We start from the raw sequence: 17,991 nt of genomic DNA, 5'->3' as shown, positions 1-17,991 counted from the left end.
TAGTCTGCTTCCATTCTGGGAGCTCTTCTTCTAGTAGATCTGTCCCTCTTCTGCCACGAGTTCAAATGCTTCCTGCCAAGGACCAGCCTCGACTTGGAGAAGGGCTCTGAGAGAAATCGTGTCTGGGAACAGAGACGCGAAGTCAAATCGTGGGTCCAAGACCTGTGTTCTGCTTGATCCAGCTTTTCCAGTCTGCTTCTCTGTACGTTCTGTTTTTTCTCTGGAGATTTGTCTATCTTCTGCTTGCTTGCTATTCTAAGAGATCTCTCTGCCCATGAATGCTTGTGTGTATCTTCCAAGCAGTCTTCTCTTTTTATTCTTAAAAGTTTCCCTGGATAATTTATCTACAAAATACAGGTCCAGTCTTTTAGTTTACATAATAATCCAGTCATTTAATCCAGGTTTTCCTTTTGATTACCTTATGATGCATCATTCCAGGAGCCCAGCCCTTTGATTCTCAGGAGACAGCAAGCACACATTTTTTTTTTCCTCTTAACATTACAAAATAATTCAAAGATCTGTCTGCCTTTATTAAGCACAGATGATAAGCTAGTTGAGTGGGACCCTGCCCTGAAATGACCATTTGCACCATCCTGGGCCTGGACTTGCTGGGCTTTCTCTGTCCCTGTTTGACCTTGAGTTCAGAAATCTGTCTGTCTTTGTAAGTACAAACAAAAAAACTTAGCTAGGTGGGATCTCCTGTGATCACCACTCCCTAAATCTCTTTATCTCCTTCCTTAGTAATTTTCTAACAAGTCAGCACACAGTACAGCTGCTTTTGTTTCGTTAGATTTGTGAACCCCTCATCCTTAGTTTTGAATAGTTGAGAAATTATATATTTTCCGATTCATGTATTTAGAGCGTTTCCCCATACCCTTGAGGGCTGCCCTTAAGGTCCCAGCGTTTAGTATTTTGCTGAAACATAGCCACACCCTTAACTCCTGGACTTGCGCTGTTTCTTATTATTATGGAGTTGTTAAGGATAACAGGGAGGGCATTCCTCTAAAGAACGAGTCCTCTGCTGCTAGTGAGTCCAGAAAATATGTACACTATTACACAGACAAGCCTTGTTCTCAGAGCAGCCATCAATGCTCGTGGAGGTTCCAGGGACAGGAACTCTGTCACTGCCCCCACCAGGCCCATGCTGGGCTCCACAGCTTCCTTCCTGGTTTGACTTTGGTATTTGGCATCATGGTCTTTTCTGCTTGATTCAAATTTGCACATTTTTGTTATAGGAAAATTAATTCCATTCAAGGGCATAAAAAATTTAACTCATATTTTTTAAAAAAATATTTGTAGTGGTAGCTATTATCCTAAATGTATTTTTATTGTGGATTTTTTCAAGCATACAAATATATAAAGAATAGGGTAATGGTTTCGTCCCCAACTGAGATCATTACATTGTCTTGTTTTATTCACATTTTTACCAACTCTTTTGTATTACATTATTTTTAATAAAATCTAAGATATATATTTCATTTGTTATTATATATGTATATATATATATACCCTTTAAAAATTGCATTTTATGTTTGTTGCTGGCTTGTACAAATGTAATTAGCTTTTGGATATTAAGGTTTTAGCTTGATTAAATCTTGCTTTAAAAATAATTTGTAAGAAGTGATAAATGTTTAAGACGCTGGCAGTGCTAATTACCCTGATTTGATCATTACACATGGTACACATGTATCATGAAAAACACGGTATCCTATAAATATGTACAATTTTTATGGGTCAATTGAAATAGTAAAAAAACAAAGAAATTTGTTTGCATATCTACTTGAGTTTCCTGTATTAAAAAAAAATCATCGTATGCTAACTACTGTAGCTTCTCTTCCTTCATTAAATTAAAAAACAAGTTAATATTTTCTTACCTTGCTATATCCATCATAAAATATTTTTTCTGATGTTAAAGACAAAATTCTAATATTTTATATGCTGTTTTTTTTTTTTTTTTTTTTTTTTTTTTTTTTTGGTTTTTCGAGACAGGGTTTCTCTGTATAGCCCTGGCTGTCCTGGAACTCACTTTGTAGACCAGGCTGGCCTCGAACTCAGAAATCCACCTGCCTCTGCCTCCCGAGTGCTGGGATTAAAGGCGTGCGCCACCACGCCCGGCTCTTATATGCTGTTTGTTGTTTTAGACTGTTAGTAGGGGCTTTTTCTACCTGATAATATTACCACCACTGCCTAATTGGTTATTCATTTTCACTATGAACAGATTTTAGTATTTTGTGAAATCTTTCACATCTATTAAACCAATTGTATGCTTTTTAAAATCTTTTGTTTCTTTATTGTGATGAATTATAAGAGTGACTCTAAGTTGGTATTACTGGGATACATCTGGAAAACTATAAATCTGGGTTCGGTTTGTAGTATTTGTTCATAGTTTGTGTCTGTATGTTTTTGAGTGAGACTGGCCTGTACTTCCCTTCCTTTCAGCGGATTGAATGATGTTAATACTGTAGTTATTAACACTTTCATACAAACGAGTTGAGAAATGTCTCCTGTTTTGAAGTCTCTGTATAACAGTTGGGCTATAAAGTCTTGTGTGTTTAATGGAATTTTTCATTTCATTTAAGGTTTAAATTATCGACTTCATGTTGTTCAGGGCATTTCTATTTATTTTCTGCATATGACTTTATAACTTCATCTTCACTTGTAGTGTAACTTGGCTGTATTCTTTTTGGTCAATCTTTTCACAAATGTATCTACTTGACAAGTTTTAACAAGCCTGCTTTTTGTCTTTTCTCTTATATTTTGCTTACAGTTATTTATTATTTTATATGTGTGGGCTCACATGTGGAGGCTAGAGGACAACTTACAGAGTCAGTTCTTTCTTTATATCATAAGGACACCGTGGATGGAGACTTATGTCTTCTGGTTTGGCAACAAGAGCGCTTACCCACTGTGCACATTACAGACCATAAACTTAATACCTAGTGATAAATTTATATTAGATTTTTCCTGAAACTGCATATTCTCTTAATTAAAAAAAAAGGACTTTTTAATTCGGATGCTTGTGATATTAAATTTGTGTAATATTAAATTTCAGCATTTCTACTTTTATAAACTTTAAAGTTGGCTATGCAGCTGATTTAATTGTATTTTACAGTTTATACTTGGTTTTTCTTGGATCTTTGAGTAGTTCAGAGAAGTCCATTTTAAATGTGAAGGCATAATTTTTAAAGAGTTCTACTCCTTTTTGTTGTTATTGTTTAAGCTAAATTGTATTTTAGTAGCTGCAGATGGGATGTGTTTTGAAAGTCATTGATGCTTTGTGGTCAACATTTGATCAGTTTCTATAAATGCTTTGTGTTTGAGACAAAACAAAAAAAATCATAAATTCTAGCTAGCCAGTAAAAAAAAGACAGAATCCGGGTGTTTTATTTACAAGCTGTATGCCTAGATGATTTTGGAGCTATTCTGAGTTACATCTCAGCCCCCATTACTTGCTGTTTCTCCTGGCCACATGCTCATGGTCTGTCTCCTCTCATGGCTGCTTCCTTCTTTCTCTTCTCCTCTCTCTTCTCCTTTCCTCTCTACCTGCTACTCACAGCCAGGAAACTGAAAACCTGCCTACCTCTATTTAGTGCACAATCACATGCTTTAGCCCTGTATTGACCAATGAGTTTGAGGAGCAAGGTTTTTAACAACAAAACCTGGTGTGTGGGGGAATTCATGTGTCTCGGGGCAACCAGGTCTTGGGGTATAGAATTTAGCATTTGGATACATAGCAGCACCAAAAACAATCCCCAACATACACTGTTCTCTAATCACAGCAAACTACGTGTGTGTGTGTGTGTGTGTGTGTGTGTGTGTGTGTGTGTGTGTGTGATTTTAGAGTAAAAACTACGAGTATTAAGTTTTGCTTTTTAATTACTTAGGTGAATATATTAAATCTCCTGGGCAAATGGTGTATTTACTAATTAATTCTTGCAATTCCGTGCATTTCAAAGTTATGTCATTTGATACAATGAACTTTAGAATTGCCTCTCAAGGCTTGAGAGATGGCTCAGTGGTTAAGAGCACTGACTGCTCTTCCAGAGGTCTTGAATTTAGTTCCCACAAACCACATGGTAGCTAACAAACATCTATAATAGGATCTAACATCCTCTTCTGGTGTGTCTGAAGACAGCTACAGTGTACTCATTGAACAAAATAAATCAATGAAGGATTGCTTCTCCTTTCTGATTTGAAAATTACAAATATTTTACAGTATGCTGCACAGTAGTCAGTACTATGTGATTTGGTATTAATATGGCTATTGTTTATTTTAGTTGGAGTCTGCACAGATCAACTTTCGAGCAGTGTTTATTTCTCATATTTTGTTTTCTGTGCACATGGCTGTTTCTTTTGTGGACATTCATAGAGCTGAACACCAACACTACTTGGTTTATAGTGTTTTGATTGGTTGTTAATATTGTATATACCTCGTTATGTTTGTATTTTTACTATTAAATATTCTTATTTTATTTGTGAATGCTTCATTTGGATTTTCTTCATTGAGCTTAATTTCTTATTTTTTCTAATATTTTCTGTGATGCTATTAATTATATTCCTTTTTTATTTATGATCAACCTTTGAATATCCAACCATAGCATCAAAATGAGTATCTTCACCAAGACTCTGAACTCTATAATAATGGTCTGTGTTTTCTTTAGGTTGATTCTAAGATACTTTATTTTGTCACTTTACATATTTCTTTAAGCCAGGCAGTGGTGGAGCATGCCTTTAATCCCAGCACTTGGGAGGCAGAGGCAGGCGGATTTCTGAGTTCGAGGCCAGCCTGGTCTACAAAGTGAGTTCCAGGACAGCCAGGGCTACACAGAGAAACCCTGTCTCAGAAAAAAAAAAAAGAAATTAATTTCTTTAAATATTTCTAAATGCATTGGTCTTTTAATTTATTTATTTTTAATTCTTTACTTTATGCTCTTTACTGTTCTTGTGGATCTCCCAGCTCTGAGCAAATAGATTCATTTGAAAGTATTTTGTTAGGAATTTTAGGCAGACTGTTATTTACTCCAGAAAGTCTCTAACAGTCAGATTGAGTCTATTCTGTGATGACTCCCACTGGGACAGGCAAGTGTTTCTTTTTCCTGGCTCTCCTGCTAGGGAGGGCCAGGGTCAAGCTTCCCTGGCCTCACTGAAGGTCTCCTTATTCTATAGGGTTGTGATCTCAGTACAGCCACATTGTGCTGATTCATGGCCTGCCTTTCGTGTTGTGAATGACTGTACTTCCTGTAACTATCACTTACCTGCTCTGACTTTCGTCTTCAGGATAATCCTAGCTTCTAAATTTTTTAGTGTTCTGATTTCAAGTCCCAATTAATTATTTTTGTCTCAGTGATTTTTCTTTTTAAAAACAAGCCCATCATTGTACTTAAGTGCATGTCTATTGTAATTTATCCTGTGGGAATTATTGGGATAGATCGTGCCTTTCCTATAAATGTCTAAACCATCCTATTGCTCCCCAAAGTAAAAGTCTGTCATCTTGCAATATTTTCCCCGTTGAAATAGAGCTTCTCTGTGAAGCCTTAGCTATCCTGGGACTTTGTAGACCAGGCTGATCTTGAACTCAGAGATCTGCCTGCCTCTGCCTCCCAATTGCTGGGATCAAAGGCGTGTGATACTACCTCCAGGCAATCACAATATATTCTTTTTTTCTCTTTTTTTTCTTTCTTCTTTTTTCTTTTTGCCATGCCATTATTTCTTTTTCTTTTTTTCTTTTTCAAATTTTTATTAGATATTTTCTTCATTTACATTTCAAATGCTATCCCGAAAGTCCCCTATACCCTTCTGGGCCCTGTTCCCTTACCTACCCACTCCCACTTCTTAGCCCTGGCATTCTCCTGTAATGAGGCATATGAAGTTTGCAAGACCAAGGGGCCTCTCTTCCCAGTGATGGCAGACTAGGCCATCTTCTGCTACATATGCTGCTAGAGAAACAAACTCTGGGGGGTACTGGTTAGTTCATATTGTTGTTCTACCTATAGGGTTGCAGACCCCTTCAGCTCCTTGGGTACTTCCTCTAGCTCCTCCATTGGGGACCCTGTATTCCATCCAATAGATGACTGTGAGCATCCACTTCTGTATTTGCCAGGCACTGGCATAACCTCACAGGAGACAGCTATATCAGGGTCCTTTCAGCAAAATCTTGCTGGCATATGCAATAGTGTCTGCATTTGGTGGCTAATTATGGGATGGATCCCCAGGTTAGGCAGTCTCTGGATGGTCCATCCTTTCATCTTAGGTCCAAAATTTGTCTCTGTAACTCCTTCCATGGGTATTTTGTTCCCCATTCTAAGGAGGAATGAAGTATCCACACTTTGGTCTTCCTTCTTCTTGATTTTCTTGTGTTTTGCAAATTGTATCTTGGGTATTCTAGGTTTCTGGGTGAATATCCACTTATCAATGAGTACATATCAAGTGACTTCTTTTGTGATTGGGTTACCTCACCCAGGATGATATCCTCCAGATACATCTATTTGCCTAAGAACCCAGATGTCCCTCAAGAGAGAAATGGATATAGAAAATGTGGTACATTTACACAATGGAGTACTACTCAGATATTAAACACAATACAATCTTAATAACTCTCTAGTTTCCTTTCTTTTTTCCCTCCTTAAGCCATTCTCTACATCTTCCATCAATCATATTGTCACACACAGGGTAGCATTCAAATGCTTTACCACAGCATACATGCCATGACCACTCATCCACGCTTGTCCTCTCTGTCCTGCAGAGCAACTTCCATCAGCCCTGTTTTCTTTCTTCCCTTAAATAACTTCACATCACTTTTTTCAGATACTTACATCTGAGAGTGTCTTATTTGTTAGTTTGCTTATTAATTTTCTCTCCCTCTTCACTAAATATAAACTGAATGAAGACAGAGGCATGATTTATTCATATATGTCCAATGCCTAGTGAATTTAAATATTCAATTTACATTTATCAAATAAATCAGTAAGAACAATGTTTACTGAATACCTGCTATGAGCCAGACACTGATTTAGACGCTTAAGATAGATAATGAAATGAACAAGAGTTCTACCACATGGAGTTTGCACTCTTAAAATGTCGACAGTTATATAAATAATAGGCATGCCACACAAATAAATTATAGGGCATGTTAAGAGGTCATCTGTATAATAGAAAAAGTGGTCACAGTGAAGGAGGTAAGGAAGTACTTTACAATTGAACTGCAGGATTTACTAATAATATATAGGCTTGGGTTATAAGAATGAAAGGCATAAATGATGACAATAACAAGAGTGGACTTTCCACCATCCTTCTGGAGCATAGATCATTGCTGAAGCAGACACAGAGATTATAGCATTGAGTAGGCTAGGCAACTGGAATTTAGTATGGAGAAGAATTGACCTGAAAATGACTGGCTAGAAGTAGTATTAAAACCCACAGAGTGGGTGTTGATCCATGAATGGAGAGAACTAAGGACAAGAACTAGGCTAACCCAATAGTCAATAATTGGGGATGGGGGAGGAGTCAGCAAAAAGATGAAGAAAGAGCCATCACTAGAGAGCAAACAAAAGAACCAGGACCCTGAGAGACCTGAGCCATGAGTGCAATTAAATCTTAGAAGAGCTAGCAGTGGAATGATCTATTGTTGGATTTTTATCTTGGGGAAGGTTATTATTATTTCAATCTTGTTGCTTTAAGTTGATCATACTTTTTAACTTTGTTTTGGTAAGCTATATGTGCCTGGGTATTTATCCCTTTCTTCTAGGTTTCCCAATGCCTTGGATATAGGTTTTAAATTAATCTTAACTGGGTCTCTGTATTTCATTGAAATATATGGTGTCTATTCATCTATGAAAAACTAAGGCATCATGGAGTCTGAGATAGGGGAAGCATCCAAGAAACAATGGAGGTGTTCTTAGCTCTGACTCATAGCATTAAGGATTTGGAGCCTGAGGAGTCTGCCTCCTGTGGCCAGGCAGGAACTCCAGTGGAGTGATAGGGACACCAACCTACCCATAAAATTTATCCTGTCTACAAGAAACTTAGGGATTGAGGATGGAGTAGAGACTGAAGGAATGGCCAACCAATAACCACCCTAACTTGAGACCCAGTCCATTGGCAAGCACCAATCCCTGATACTATCAATGATACTCTGTTATCCTTATAGACATGAGTCTAAGATGGCTGTCCTCTGAAAGGTTCTTCCTCAGAAAGGTTCTTCTACCCACAGCCTAGCAGTGAATGGAGCTTGGGAACTCTTGTGGAAGAATAGGTGGAAGGATTGCAGCCCCTAAGGGGATAGGAACTCCACAGGAATACCAACAGAATCAACAAGCCTGGACACTTTGGGGCTCTCAGAGACTGAACCACCAACCAAAGCGCATACATGGGCTGGACCTAGTCCTCCCCTCTTATATGTAGAAGAAGTGCAGCTTGGTCCCCTCTGAACAAGTGGATCAGGGGCTATTCCAAAAGCTGTTGCCTGTATGTAGGATATATTCTTCTAGCTGCACTGCCTTGTCTGGCCTCAAAGAAAGCACCTAGTGTCACAGAGACTTGAAGTGTCAGGCTGTGGAGATACCCAGGGGGTCCCCACCTGCTCAGAGGAGAAGGTGGAATGAGGGAAGTATTGTGAGAGGGAGTGACAGGAAGGGAGGCATTGGGTCAGATGCAATGGGAATAAAAAAGAAAGAGGGGGGAAGGGAGGGAGGGAGGGAGGGAGGGAGGGAGGGAGGGAGGAAGGAAGGAAGGAAGGAAGGAAGGAAGGAAGGAAGGAAGGAAGGAAGGAAGGAAGGAAGGAAAATACACAGTATCCTTCCTTCTTTCATTTCTAATTTAGGGACCTCCTCTTTTTCTTTTGATTAATTTTGTTAGGGCTTTGTACCTTTATTTATGTTTTCAAAGAACCTATGTTATTCTTTTGTCTCCATTTCATTAATTTCTACTTTGATTGGTGTTTTCTCTTGCCACCCATTGCTTTCATGTTTGAGTTACTCTGATTTTTCTAAAACCTTGAGTTGTGTCATTAGGATAAAGTACTTGAGATCTTTCTGGATTTTCATATGAGTACTCACAGGCAAACACTTTTGTCTTTTGCCTTATCTGTGTCTCAAAGGTGCTGGTAAATTGTATTTTCATTTTCATTTGACTCTAGGAGGTTTTAAATTTCTTTCCTGATTTCTTTGGTGACTCTTGTTATTACAGTTGTTAGTGTTCAATTTCTAAGTCTTTGTGTAATTTCTAAAGTTTCTCTTTCTAGTGATTTCTAGTTTTATTTCACCATGACATAGTAAGACAGGAACAAATATTCCAGTTCTTTTGCATTTATTAAGATTTGCCTTTTAATATAGAATGTGGCTCATTTTAAGGTGAATGCGATGCTGATATAATTTGTATTCCATTTTTGCTGGATAATATTTGTTAGATCCATTATATCTGTAATGTATTTTAACTCTGTGTTTTCCCCCTTGATTTTTAGTTTTTATTATATAGCTAATGGTAAAACTGGGGTATTAAAGTCATCCATTATTGTTATATAAGGATCTATCTGGCCTTTTGTTAATGGGAATTAGCATTTGTTTTATGAAATGTGGAGCTGAAATAGTCAGTGCATATATATATATATATATATATATATAATTGTTTTACCTTCTTGATGGACTGTTTTCTTTACTGACATGTAATAGCTTTATCTCTTGACTAATTTAGGAGTTCAGTCTACTTTATCAGGTATGAGAATAGTTATATCTCATATAGTTTTACATCTCACATAGTTTTAAGTTGCCACGTGCTTGGTAGATTGATTTCTACCTTAGACTATCAGTCTCTAGATGTCTTTGCTAGTGAAATGTGTTTCTTGGAGGTAAGAGATAGTTGAATCTAGTTTCTAGTTTTTAAAATACATTTAGCTGGTCTATATCTTTTTGTTGGTGTTTTAAGGTCATTTACATTTATATATTTTATCAAGAGATGATTATTAATCCCTACTATTTTATCATTGATTAGATGGTTGCTTGATCTCTCTCTCTCTCTCTCTCTCTCTCTCTCTCTCTCTCTCTCTCTCTCTCTCTCTCTCTCTCTCTCTCTCTCTCTCCCCCCACCCCACAGGAGTTTACTCATGTATTGGGCATGATGAATTCCTTTCTAGATCTCTTTTGTTAGTTTATTCTTCTCATGAAATTTACTCTTTCCAGTGTTCTCATGACTGACACTGTCTTCCTCCTGTATGTAGATTATTCTTTTAAAAAATCTGATTTGCTGACTTGACGTTTGTTTTGAAATGTACTTATTTCTCTGTCAATTTTAAATGCTAACTCAGGTGAACATAGGACTCCTAGTTGGTATCTATTTACCTTCTAATGCTGAGTATATCACAACATGGTTTCTTGGCTTTTAGGATTTCTAATGAGAGATTTGATGTTGTACTTGCCCATGTACATAAGCTAGCTCCTTCTTAGAGCTTTCAGTATTTTCCTTTGCTTACTCCTAACATCTCGATTAGATTGTATCATAGGGATGCTCTTCTCTGGTCTTGTCCCATTTTATATTCTAAATGCCTTGTATTTGGACATTCATTTACTTATTTAGATTTGAGATTTTCTGCTGTGATATTATTGAGTAAATTCTATGCCTTCTTTGATGTTATTAACTTGACTCTCAGATCCTACCTGTCACCAAGAGCTGGGCTACTGTCTTAATTAGCTTCAGCATCAGCTTAATATAGCCCAGAGTCATCTGAAGGAGCCTCAAGTAAGGGATTTCCCAGATCACACTGGCTGGTGGTGTTATCTGTGAGGGATTGTCTTGATGCAGAAGGTCCCAGCCCACTATGTGTGGCGGCATTCCTAGGCAGGCGAGCCTGAGCTGTTAAAGCTTGAGCCAGGGAGTGAGCTATCAAGCTGTGTTTCTCTGTGGTTTCTGTGTTGCTTTCTGCCTTGTCTTTCCTCAATGATCAGCTGGGACATTGATGTGTATATCAAATAAACTCTTCCCTTCTTTTGTGCTGATGGACAGAAGGCTTTATCACAGGAACAGAAAGCACTGTAGGATAGTTGCCTGTCTTTGCATACTTCACTTGCACCTTGTCAGTGTCTGGCCCTCATGCTTTCCATAGCTGCCTTCTGCCGCTGTCTCTCTGGGGCTGTGTTAGATCATACATTTATGCTCATTGCTTATAGATGCTTTCCGCTATTAGGTCCTCAAGGTAGCTTGATTTCAAACAAATGGCTCTGTGTCAAGATAGTGTCTGGTTCCTTCTCTGTCATACAGGGTCAGGATAGAATTTGCTCTTATGTTGAGATACCCACAGAGTGGGTCTCCTTACTATCTCTCCAGGGAATGAGAATTTGTCCTGGAGCCAAACAGAGCTGCCCCATAGCAGGGGACACATTTAAGTTAACCCACATTAAGTCCATGTTCCATCATGGTAATAGTTTGATGAAATTTTCATAGAGACAGAAAAAGTAAAGCCATAAGTTAAGGTACTTTTCAAATACACTGATGGTAACATTATGTAGGTGGGTTAAAGCAAAATGAGGAAATCTCTGCTATGAGCCTCAGATGCTAGTGGACAACTCCCTTAGCTTTTTGGTTGGTGGGTGCTAGTGGGCTGTTAAGTGAATACATACATCTTAAAAGGTTTTTACCTTTAAGCAACGAGGATGTTAGGTCAGATATAGATACGGGTGAGAATTATCCCTTGTGGGGGATAATGTTATTCCAAGTTAGGTAGTATTCTGACTGGACTGGCCCTGCTGCATTCCCACTTCTATACCACCCTAACACTCTCATCAGTCGTTCAGAAGGTTCAGCAGAAGGTGTGGCTGCTTTTGGTGACCTTTTTTTACAACACATGTGCCCTCTGGAACACAATGATGAAACAGACCTAGGTGAGAAGTTATTAATGTAGTTTATCCCTATTGGTTTTCAATTCCCACGGAGGTTATCATCTGCTCATGGAATGGTACTAGCAGCTAAAGGATCTGGCAGGGCACTGAGCCAGCAGAAGACTCACAGCACACACATTTCCCCTTCTGCATGTGTGGATTTGAAATAGCAGTGGAAGCCTGTCCATTGCTATGAGTTTAGTTTACCATTAAAACCTATATTAATTTTTGGCAGAGATATGAATGTTCCTACCTTTCCTAAAGCTTGATTTCCCAGTAAACATAGAAAGCTAAAATCTATGCTGGGTCAGCTGGAAAAGTAAGTCAACTTTTTTTTATTAAAACCCTATTTTGTTTTCTTGGTGAAAGTATGTGGGTGAACGCTTATTATTGTTGTTCTTCACTAGAAAACCCATTGGAAGGACTGGAATACTGAGTGAAACAGAGAGGGTACCCATGGCAGAGGATATAGGGATCAACAGCGTTTCCAAACCTGACCTTTAGAGTTGCTATTTTGCTGTGTCTATTCAACCTCAGACAAATGTCTTGTCAAAGCACAAAGGGAGGCATGAAGCCTGAGTGGTGACACCTTAGCATGTGCACAGTGTGTGCTTTAAATCAGTGGTGACACCTTAGCATGTGCACAGTGTGTACTTTAAAGTGATGTCTTTTCTTCGACTGTTGTAAAGCAGATGTCTCAACTGAGTAATGGCCAGGGTTAAAGTTAGGACTAGGCTTAGGAAAGTATTAGGTAAGGAAAAAGAGACAGACCCCTCCTCCCCAGTGAAAAGTCTCCTTTGAGCCTAGAAATTAGTTGTATATTCCTGTGGTCAGTTAAAATTTTTAATATTTTTTTAACACTCAAATTAGTCTAGGTGAAAAATATCATTTTAAGAATGTATATTTTGGGAAGTTGGTTCTATATATAATATGTGATTTTATGAAGAAAAATAAAAGAAGAGATTTTATTTCTACATTGTAACAAAACACAATTATTTTTGACATGCTGACACCTGACACAAAATGACATTGATACCCAGTCTTCTCTGAACACATTTTCTTTCTGTTGTCTTGCTGACAGTCCTTAAATCAATTTCTGTTGGTGTCCAGTTCATTCTCTTTGATTCAATTGGTAGCTCTGAAATTTGCAGAGTGGCTTTATCTTTTAATATGATGTTGTTAGAAAAGGGAAACAAAGCAGAGCAAAAGAAAATAAACTTCCCTTGAACATTTAAAAGGCATGGATAAAACATAAGCATTGAGTAGCAGTCAGTGTCAAAGTTTTCATCTTTTTCTTTTCTTGATGGTAAAATGAGCTTTCCAAGGAATTGTGGCTTTGGGGACCTTCTAAAAAGCATATACAGCATCTTTACTTGAAGAGACCATTTCAAGGGACTTAGCATGCCACTAAAAAAAAATAAAAATAAAAACTCTTGTGAGGGCTGGTGAGATAGCTCAGTGGGAAAAGGTGCTTGCTGCCAAACTTGATGATCTGAATTCAATTCCTGGGACTCACATGGTGGAAGAAGAGAATCCATCCCTTCAAAACTCCATCAAGTTATCCTTTTATCTCCACACATGTGCTGTGGCATGTGCATGCACATACAGGCACACAGATAAAAACTAAATTAAAATATTTTATAAGACAACCTTGTAAGAGATCTATGATGTAATACTCAGGGCATAGTTCAGGGTCCAGTGTTTTCCTGGAGTAAGTACACGGGACCAATCCGAACAATTTGTCTTTCGGCTAACGTTACTCTTTTGGGAACTCTTTGCTTCTCATACATGGTTGGCACCCCACAGATAAAATTAACACCAAAAAAATATTGGTTTTGACAGTGGTATAAAATATTTTGATAACACATAGAGAAATAAATTCTATGTGGAGAGAAACTGTAGTTTGGAAAGCAAGTAACCATTGTATAATTTCAGGCTTTTGTCAAGGGTCCAGGTTGGGTCAGATTTTATGGAAGATAAAAACGAAAGGTCTGATATCTTCCTTCAAGGATATCACACTGCGTATGTCTTTCTTACATGAGATCTACTATATGATAGGGTGATATGATCAAAGGCTGAGCTCTGTGCTGGAGCTTGTACAACAGGGAAGAGCCGAAGTAGAAGAAATTTCCCTGAAGAAAGCTCTTCACTAGGGGACCTAGGAAAGTGGGGTAATTCCAGCGGTGTCAGGGCGATGCAAGGGACTGCAGGGTAAGGTTCAAGAGGAGGGCACAGATTGGTGCCATAGTGGAGCAAAGTGGTATACTCATGGTTAACTCAAGCTATCAGGTGTATTCTCAAATAATTATATGAAACTGTATTAAAACACAAGAGGTTAACGATTGCAAAGATTTTAAAACTTGACGTTCATATCTACTAACCTAGATTTTTAGGTAGGACAATGAGGGCCTCGTTACATTAGCTAATAAAACAACTTTCATTTTAACGCTGAAGCTTTATTCACATATTCCTAAACCCACACATTGTCTAAATCCTGGGGTGAAGTGGCACGGCCATGACGCTTTCTCTGTGTCTTACTGAAAATCTGCTGCTCTTGTGTTCACCAGATTGATAAGCCTACGCACTCGTTTCACGAGGACCCTGTCAAGGAGAGCTCTCTAGATAGTCCTCTGGTTTTGTTGTTCCCCTTTCTCCATCCAATGGGAATGGACAGAGGACAAAGGATTTCTGCTGTTACAAAGCTGTTGCTCAGGGATTAGCAGCCTTAAGCCCATCTCTCTTTGGGTCCTACCTCCCATCTCCTAGGTAACACTGGGAGGGAAGTTTCACAGCTGCCCTTGTTTAGGAAAAGGTGGGGTTATCGGGGAAGCCCACTCATGGAAAGCTACTTTGTCCTGGTGAAAAGGATGGATGCTCAGTGTAACCTCTGGTGTACGGTGGAGATCTGATGGTCCGATTTACTTCAAAGATGCAGTAGCTCTCAGTCTAGAGGTTGAACGACCCTTCCATAGGGGTTGCCAAAGACCTTCAGAAAACACAGATATTTACATTATGATTCGTCATAACAGTAGCGAAATTACAGTTATGTTGTAGCAATGAAAATAATTTTGTGATTAAGGGCCACAGCAATGTGGGGAACAGTATTCAAGGGTCACAGCATTAGGAAGGTTAGGCACCACTGGATTAGAACATTCCGTACAATTGTCTCCTCCTTTAAGAATTAATCTGCTAGGCCTGTCAGTCACCTGGGCAAGACCCCCAAAGACATGTCAGGAAGATGGGAGGGGTAACTGTTCCTTAATTTGGTGATGTACTTATGCTTAGAAGCCCCTCCCCCATTCAGCTTCTTATGATTGCGTCTACCTGTTTTTCTGAGTTAGGTCTTTTTAAAAGTAACTTTTACCCTTTTCTCTTTTCTATATCATTTTCAGAAACTGACCAAAACCCAGGCCTGATTTTCTGTCTCTGAATTCCTGCACCCTTCCTTCTTCAGCTGCTTACTGACCTCCTTCTCTTAGCCCACCTGCTTTCCTGGACCCGAGCGCAAAGGGCGGGACCTCTCTTCCCCCTTCTCCATTGCCTTCTACTGAGCAGCTGCTGACATTTAGGGTTTGCCCACCCCGTTTTCTTTCCAAGTCCAATACAATGGACCTTGAGTGAGTTTTTGAGCACGTTTTAAAATTGTTAATAAAAGAACCAAAAAGAGAACCCTGATTTTCCTGGTAACAGAGGACTAGGGTTGTGTCCAGTGGCAGAGTGCTTGTCTAGGGTTCATGGCACCCTGGGTTCAATCCGTAGCATCAATCACCAAAACACCAATCAATTAAAGAAACAAAAGCCCTACATATCTTGATATTTCGAGGATAGTCTTCATTTTTTTCCACATTATTTTTTTTTCTCGTTGGAGAGCTTTAGGGAGATCCTTTACAACTAGAACCCAGAGTCTTTGAATACAACCCCCAGGGCTGCAGCCACTCACTAACTCATTACCAAGATTGTGTTTCAACCTCCCTCCAACTCTTTGCATCCCCAACGTCCTTTGCTTATTCTGTTGGCAATGCCTTTTGGAAATGGGATAAAGGCAAATAATAACGTTGAAGTTAAAAAAAAAGAAAAAATAAAGAAAAAACCCCAAAGACAGAAGTTTAGTAAACACATATTAAAGGAACTGTTGGGTTGGTATTGATGTGCAGGAGTGAAATGGAAAGAAACCAGGCCATGTTAGGCTTGTGAAAGAGGAAAAGATCGTGGATAAGAGTAGCATTATCATTTGTTTTAAAATAAAAGGGAATGGGAGGAATGGTTCTCTGGGTTGGCCCCAGTCTTCTCTTTTTGCAGGAATTCTGTTGTCCCTTTAGAAAATATCTAAGCTGTTCCAAGGCACATTGGCAGTGGCATGGCGCTGCAGCCTTCTCTTGGCACGGCCTCATCCTGTTGCTGGCAGGACAGAGCATGGACCTCTTTAGCCTCATCCTCTGTTGTTCTATGCACGGGCGCCAGACACTGGGGCTACTCACAAGGCAAGGCTGGCAGCTGAAGAACCCAGATGCCAAGCTCTGGACTGGACTTCTGTTCTGTTTGTGGCTGGCCCCATCCCTGGCATCTGCCCTGGCTTTGCAGCAGCCTGTGCCCCGTCTGCAGAGCTGGGCTCAGGATTAGGCTTCTGTTGCTCTCATAGCCGTTCGGTCACTGTTTCCCTTTTGAATTATCCTTGATTATGAGGAATGTCCCTTTATGACACATTCCTCCCCGGGTGTCCGCTCAGATGTTGTGCCTGTGCAGCTACAAAGCAGGGTTTTCCAGCCATTGTTAGAAAGGAAGCTCACAGCATGGGAGCACTCTTCCAGCTTTAAGAAGATGTAAAATGAAACACAAAAGCTTGTGTTTCAAACACAAACCTTTGTTTTCCTCAATGAGAAGAAATATTGTGAGTTTCACTAAAACAAACCACTAACTCTCTCTCTCTCTCTCTTCTCTCTCTCTCTACTGTGCATGCACATTCTCTCTCTCTATCTCCTCTCTCTCCCTCTCCCTCTCCCTCTCCCTCCCCCTCTCCCTCTCCCTCTCCCTCTCCCTCTCCCTCTCCCTCTCTCTCTCTCCTGTGTACACACACACACACACACACACACACACACACACACACACACACACACACACCGATGAGGTGAAAGAGCTGATAAAAGGTGATTTGCCCATGCAGCAGTGTTGAAATGATCTACTGGGGATTTGAATGTCTCACACCCAAATCCTATCCAGATGAATGATTTTTTTTCATGATCTTTTTCTCAATTTCTACATCTGGAAAAGTAATTTCTCCCAATGACAATCTCTACAGCTTCAAAAGTCTCAAAGAAAAAAATGAAGTCCTCGACATAATACAGAACCAATTGCTGGTCATGCTGTTTGTCACTTCATGAGGTCAAATACATTCCTGTGTTTCTTTAAGCCTGTTTGCTCACGTATAAAATGGGAGGGCAATGCCATATTTTATGGGGTTACTATGAGTGTTAAAATACAAATACATGGCTTAGTATACTGCACAAAATAAAAACCTGAATGGATGCTTGCTAGTGTTAGGTTTTTCTATAGTCTGGAGCAAGAAGGATAACATCTACCAACATAGAGACCTGTATTTTAATCTCATTGTTTGGTCCTTTTTTGCTTCTAAGGAAGTAAAAAAAAAAAGTCCTTGAGACTCTTGGGACTCAGTAGGTGTCAGACAAGGTATATGGTGACTAGAAGTCTATTCGGGGATTCAAGGGCAGGGAAGGTTTAGCTGCCTGGACAAATTGTTTTAGAACAGTTAAGCTGAAATGTAGCCTTCACATATCACTCCTCATAAAAGGCATTTTCTGAGGTGGCTGACAAAATAAATATATAGTGATACATACTGTGGAAATATCTCACTAAATATTTGGATCTCTAGTCACCTTTGCCCTTTGGAAATAAGCTGTCACTAACTCACAAAGACAATATTAGCAGATGCAAGCATACTGGGAGGATGGGTCATCACTGAATGAAACTTCAAGTCACTCGCCAACCCATCTGCAAGTCTTAACTGCTAGGGGGAGCTAGTACCGGTGTTCTGTAAAGGACTGCAAACACTATGCCTTTCAGATCATATGGTTCATTAGGATTACAATGAGAAATGGGCACAAATAATCTG

The sequence above is a fragment of the Mus caroli genome, unplaced genomic scaffold (assembly GCF_978045245.1).
Source record: "Mus caroli unplaced genomic scaffold, Mus_caroli_1 scaffold_18, whole genome shotgun sequence".
Taxonomy (NCBI): Eukaryota; Metazoa; Chordata; class Mammalia; order Rodentia; family Muridae; genus Mus; species Mus caroli.
Note: the sequence above shows the minus strand (reverse complement) of the source record.